Source organism: Dasypus novemcinctus, chromosome 30 (assembly GCF_030445035.2).
Source record: "Dasypus novemcinctus isolate mDasNov1 chromosome 30, mDasNov1.1.hap2, whole genome shotgun sequence".
NCBI lineage: Eukaryota > Metazoa > Chordata > Mammalia > Cingulata > Dasypodidae > Dasypus > Dasypus novemcinctus.
Window position 1 is genome coordinate 46,743,009 of NC_080702.1, and position 6,521 is coordinate 46,749,529.

A 6,521-nucleotide genomic window follows, 5' to 3' on the forward strand; every position below is an offset into this window, starting at 1 on the left:
AAGAGACACATCTTAGACCCAGAGGCTCATGGAGGCTGAAAGTGAATGGTTGGAAAACAATCTTACAAGCAAACAATAACCAAAAAAAGATAGGAGTACCTATATTAATATCAGACAAAATTGACTTTAAATGTGAAACAATTGTGAGAGACAAAGAAGGATACTACATATTAGTGAAAGGGACAATCTGTCAAGAAGAACAAATAATCATAAATATTTATGCTCCTAACAAGGGCGCCTCTAAAAACATGAGGCAAACACTGGATAAACTAATTGAAAAAAATAGTTGCATCTACAATCATAGTGGGGGATTTTAATACACCACTATCAACCCTGGATAGAACATCTCAAAAGAGAATCACTAAAGAAAAGAAATATTTGTACAGTATATTAGAGGAGATGGATCTAATAGACATTTACAGATCATTACACCCAAACACAGCCGGATATACATTTTTCTCAAGCGCACATGGATCACTCTCCAAGATAGACCATATGCTGGTCCACAAAGAAAGGATTAATGAAATCAGAAATATTGAAATCATAAAAAATAATATCTCTGACCACAGTGGAATGAAGCTGGAAATCTGCAAGGGACAGAGGCCCAAATTTCACACCACGGATTTGAAATTAAACAGCACACTCTTAGAAAAACAGTGGGTCAAAGAGGAAATCTCAAAAGAAATCAATGACTACCTTTAAATAAATGATAATGATAACACAACATACCAAAATTTATGGGACGCAGCAAAAGCAGTACTGAGAGGGAAATTTATAGCCATAAATTCATATATCAAAAAAGAAGAAAGAGCAAAAATTGAAGAACTAAGTGCACTTTTGAAGGAATTAGAAAAACAACAACAAAGTAATGCAACAGGAAGAAGAAGCAAGGAAATAACAAAGATAAGAGCAGAACTAAATGAAATAGAAAATAAGAAAGCACTTGAAAAGATAAACAAGACCAAGAGCTGTTTTTTTGAGAAGATCAACAAAGTTGACAAACCTTTAGCAAGACTAAGAAAGAAAAAAAGAGAGAAGATGCAAATACACAAAATAAGAAATGAGAAAGGTGATATCACCCCTGACCTCACAGAAATAAAGACTCTCATGAGAGGACACTTTGAAAAACTATATTCCAACAAAAATGACAATTCAGAGGAAATGGACAAATTCCTAGAAACACATAAGCAGCCCATATATGACAAAAGAAGAAATTGATGATCTTAACAAACCAATCACAAGCAAAGAGATAGAATCAGTCATTAAAAATCTCCCAACTAAGAAGAGCCCAGGGCCAGATGACGTCACAGCTGAATTCTACAAAACATTCCGTAAAGAACTAACACCAAACCTACTGAAATTCTTCCAAAAAATTGAAACAGTAGGAACATTGCCAAACTCCTTCTATGATGCCAACTTTACCCTAGTACCAAAGCCAAACAAAGACACCACAAGAAAGGCAAATTACAGAGCAATTTCTCTAATGAGCCTAGATGAAAAATACTTAACAAAATACTTGCTAATCGTATTCACCAACACATTAAATGAATTATACACCATGACCAAGTGGGATTCATTCCAGGTATGCAAGGATGGTTGAACATAAGAAAATCAATCAATGTAATACACCACATAAATGGACTAAAGGAAAAAAATCACATGATTTTATCTATAGATGCAGAAAAAGCATTTGACAAAATACAGCACACTTTCTTGATAAAAACACTCCAAAAGATTGGAATACAAGGAAACTTTTTGAACATGATAAAGAGTATATATGAAAAACCTACAGCCAACATTGTTTACAATGGAGAAATCCTAAAATCCTTCCGTCTAAACTCATGAACACGACAAGGATGCCCATTGTCTCCACTCCTATTTAACATGGCCTTAGAAGTACTTGCTCGAACACTGAGGCAAGAACCAGATATAAAAGGCATTCAAATTGGAAAGGAAGAAGTCAAAATTTCATTATTTGCAGATGACATGATCCTATACATAGAAAACATTGAAAGATCTACAACGAAGCATCTAGAAATCATAAATGAGTTTAGTAAAGTCGCAGGTTATAAGATCAAAGCGCAAAAATCAGTAGCATTTCTATACACCAATAATAAGCAAGATTAGGAGGAAATCAAGAAACAAATACCATCCACAATAGTAAATAAAAAAATCAAATACTTAGGAATGAATTTATCTAAAGAGGTAAAAAACTTACACACCAAGAACTATACAAGACTTTTCAAGGAAATCAAAGAAGACCTAAATAAATGGAAGAATATTCCTTGTTCATGGATAGGAAGACTGAATATTATTAAGATGTCTATCCTACCAAAACTGATCTACACATTCAATGCAATCTCAATAAAAATCAACAGTATTCTTAAAGGAACTAGGAAAACTAACTATGAAATTTATTTGGAAAGGAAAGAGGCTCTGAATAGCCAAAGACATATTGAAAAAGAAAAATGAAATTGGAGGAATCACACTTCCTGACTTCAAAACATATTACAAAGCTACAGTAGTGAAAACAGCATGGTAGTGGCATAAGGAGAGACACACAGACCAATGGAATTGAATTGAAAGTTCTGATATAGAACCTCATATATATCACCATATAATATTTGATAAAGCCACCAAACCCTCTCAACTGGGGGAGAATGGCCTATTCAACAAATGGTGCCTGGAGAAATGGATAGCCATATGTAGAAAATGAAAGAGGATTATCATCTCACACCTTATCTAAAGATCAACTCACGATGGATCAAAGACCTAAATATTAGAGCCAAGTCCATAAAGATCTTGGAAAGCAGTGTAGGGAAACATCTACAGGACCTTGTAATAGGAAATGGCTTCATGAATATCACACCAAAAGCACGAGCAGCAAAAGAACAAACAGATAAATGGGACTTCCTCAAAATTAAAGCCTTCTGCACCTCAAAGGAGTTTGTCAAGAAAGTAAAAAAGGAACCCACACAATGGGAAAAAATATTTGGCAACCATATATCTGATAAGAGACTTATAACTTGCATATATAAAGAACTCTTATATCTTGAAAATAAAAAGATAAACAACCCATTTAAAAAATGGGAAAAAGATTCAAACAGACACTTCTCCAAACAAGAAATACAAAAGGCTAAAAAGCACATGAAAAAATGCTCCAAATCTCTAGCTATCAGGGAAATGCAAATCAAAACTACAATGAGATACCATCTTACTCCCATAAGATTGGCAGCTATGAAAAAAACAGAAGAATACAAATGCTGGAGAGGATGTGAAGAAAGGGGAACACTCATCCACTGCTGGTGGGAGTGCAGAAGGATCCAACCTTTCTGGAGGACAGTTTGGTGGTTTCTCAAAAAACTAACCATAGATTTGCCATATGTCCCAGCAATACCACTGCTGGGTATATACCCAGCAGAACTGAAAACAAAGACACTAACCGATATATGTACACCAATGTTCATAGCAGCATTGTTCACTATCGCCAAAAGTTGGAATCAATCGAAATGCCCATCAACAGATGAGTGGATCAATAAAATGTGGTTTATACACACAGTGGAATACTAATTGGCTGTAAGAAAAAATACACTACAAACACACGTGATAACATGGGTGAATCTTGAGAACCTTATGTTGAGTGAAGCAACCCAGGCATTGAAGGACAAATACTACATGACCTCAATGATATAAAATAAGCAACCTGCCTCAGAGAGCTAGAGACTGGAAAATATGCTTACAGGAAATTGGGGAGTGTAGGAAGGATGTGAGCCAACGTCTGCAGGGGTGGAAACTATGATGAGCTGGCCCTAAGTATGAGCAAAAAGAAGTGATAAAATGGGGGCAAGGGGTTGCCTTAGGGTGGTTCTTTGGGGGTTTGAGGGGGGCTGGAATTGGGCGGAGGGGTAATATTGCCCAAAATATTGGGGGGAGGGTGGGGCAACATACGAACATAGGAGAGTGTCAGGTGTTGGTTGAAAGTAAAATGCTGAGAAAATTGTATCAAAATACAATTAGGAGGGTTACCTGTTTAGGATGCTCAGATGGGATGGTCTGATGCAGGATGGACTCCTGGGGAATGGCTGAAGGCTCATTTTGCCAGGGTGGGTTGTACCATTGGGTAGAGACCCTAGAAGTGAGTGTTGGGGTGGACCAACATCCTGGGGAGGACTAATGCCATCAAATAGAGAGAACTGAATCTCTCAAGAGAAAGGGCATCTCCCAGGGCATTAGGGCAGTTGAGCAAGTCAGGCCCTGATCACTGTTGTAAGTATCTCTGGACGTGGCTCCTCAGGAAATGGAGATTGGCTGTCACTGTGGGCCCCAAGGGGAGGGGAAAATGGATGTGGAATGGATGGAACCAAGATAAATGTGGGGGCAAGAGAGGAGTTTCGTGAGAGTACACTAGGATGAATATAAAACATGTAATATGACACCAAAAACATATAGGGGATGACAGACTAATAATGTAAACCATAATGTAAAACATAGGATAACTAAAAATTTTAGAAAACTGTATATCCTAAAGTATGGACCACATTGTAAGTGCAGATGTCACCTTGTTTGAAAGCTATTGTTTCGGAGTCTGTACATCAGTTTCAGGAAATATGATATGAATAATTTAAAAGATTATTGCTGTGGAAGGGAAAAGGTTTTATGGTGGATGTGTGGAGTACTGTATATTGTATATATGAATTACTGTGATCTAAGACTCTTGTGAACAGAAGCTCAATAATTAGGAAAAAAGAAAAGAAAAAGATAGGATGTAGAAATTTTTCCAAATCAATATGTACTCTAAATCTAAACTTTAAACTATCGCTATAGTCCATTTTACTAGTAAGGGAAACTGACATTATATTGGGATTCACTTTACAGGAAGTTTTGGATCACAGAGTGGTTCAACAATGGTGGCGGAGGAATAGTGGTATGGGATGTTATTGATAGGCTATATATGGTTGACAGGGAGTTATACAGGGCATATATCCAGGGTGCATGGTAATGTTTAGATATACTCATAGTGGAAACAATTAAAAACAACAGCTGCAGGGTGCTGGATTCCTGGCCAGGGGGGCTCTGTCATGGTCCCTAAGGGAGCAGCAGCAGTCCCCCAGGTGCAATGGTAAGAACCAGGAAGGAATGAGGGTCCAACAGTGGGCTTCTGATACTAATGGCTATGCTTGTGAGCCTATACACCTGCAATAAGAACAAGGCCTAGAGCAGCATTGTGCCTGGGAGTTTCCTCCTGACAACCTTCATGTTACTCAAATGTGGCCACTCTCGAAGCCAAACTCAACATGTAGATGCAGTGCATTCCCCCCAGTGTGGGACATGACACCTGGGGATGAGCCTCCCTGTCACCAAGGGATCACTACCAAATACCAGCTGAAGATGCAACTAGAAAATGACCTTGAATTAAAAGTTCAATGCAGATCAGCAGAATATCCCTATCTACATACAATAACATGACTTCAAAATGCTGTTTGACCTAATGTAAGGGGGAATTGGGAAGGAGAAATGGGTCTTTAAAAAAGAGTGTGGAGGTTGTCAGAAGGATGGCCCTTATGCACAACAGAGCAGAGTCTAAGAGACAGATAACGTAGATACAACCCCAGGTATTGGTTCTTTTGAGGGCTACAGAGACCCATGGGTTCTATGGTCATGGCAGATGGGGTTCACTGCCATATCAGATGGCCCTTCTTTGGAGCTGGTGTTTCTGCATGATGGAACTGGACTCAGATGGGATCTCTTTTCACAAGACTTTCATGCTACTTTACTGGAATTGTAGTTGGTGCTGGGGTTTAAGATATATTACGGGATTTGAATCTCCGGACTGACAATATGATAGCCAGGCCCTGAGCCTCAACAGACTTCAACTCCTACACTCTGATTTATTGGACTTACCCCACTCAGCTAACATGGAGTTGAAGAAGGTCAACCACCACACCATGGAGCCTAGAGTGCCTACAACTGAAAGCAGGAGGATGGCATCCAGTATCCATGTGGAATCTAAGCCCCCACTTGACATAGATGTGCAATGGCCACAACCAATCCAATGTCCACAGAGAAAATGTGGCATTGGTGTGGGAAGGGTGGCCTTGGTGGCTGCTGGGTGAGGAATGGGAGGAAGAGGTGAGATGGGGAGGTGTTTTCGGGACGTGGAGTTGTCCTGGGTGTTGCTTCTCGGACAACTACGGTACATTGTAGATCCACCCAGTGCCCACTGGATGGAACATGGGAGAGTGTGGGCTATGATATGGACCATTGACTATGGGGTGCAGCGATGCCCAAAGATGTACTTACCAGGTGCAATGAATGTGTCATGATGATGGGAGAGAGTCCTGCTGTGGGGGGAGTGGGGAGTGGCTGTGGTCGGGTTGAATGGGACCTCATATTTTTTGAATATAATATTTTTTTAAAAAATGAATTAAAAAAATAAAATATAATAAATAAATAAATAAATAAATAAATAAATGACTAATTCCAGGAACCCATTATTAATTAGAAATGTAAATTGACATTAA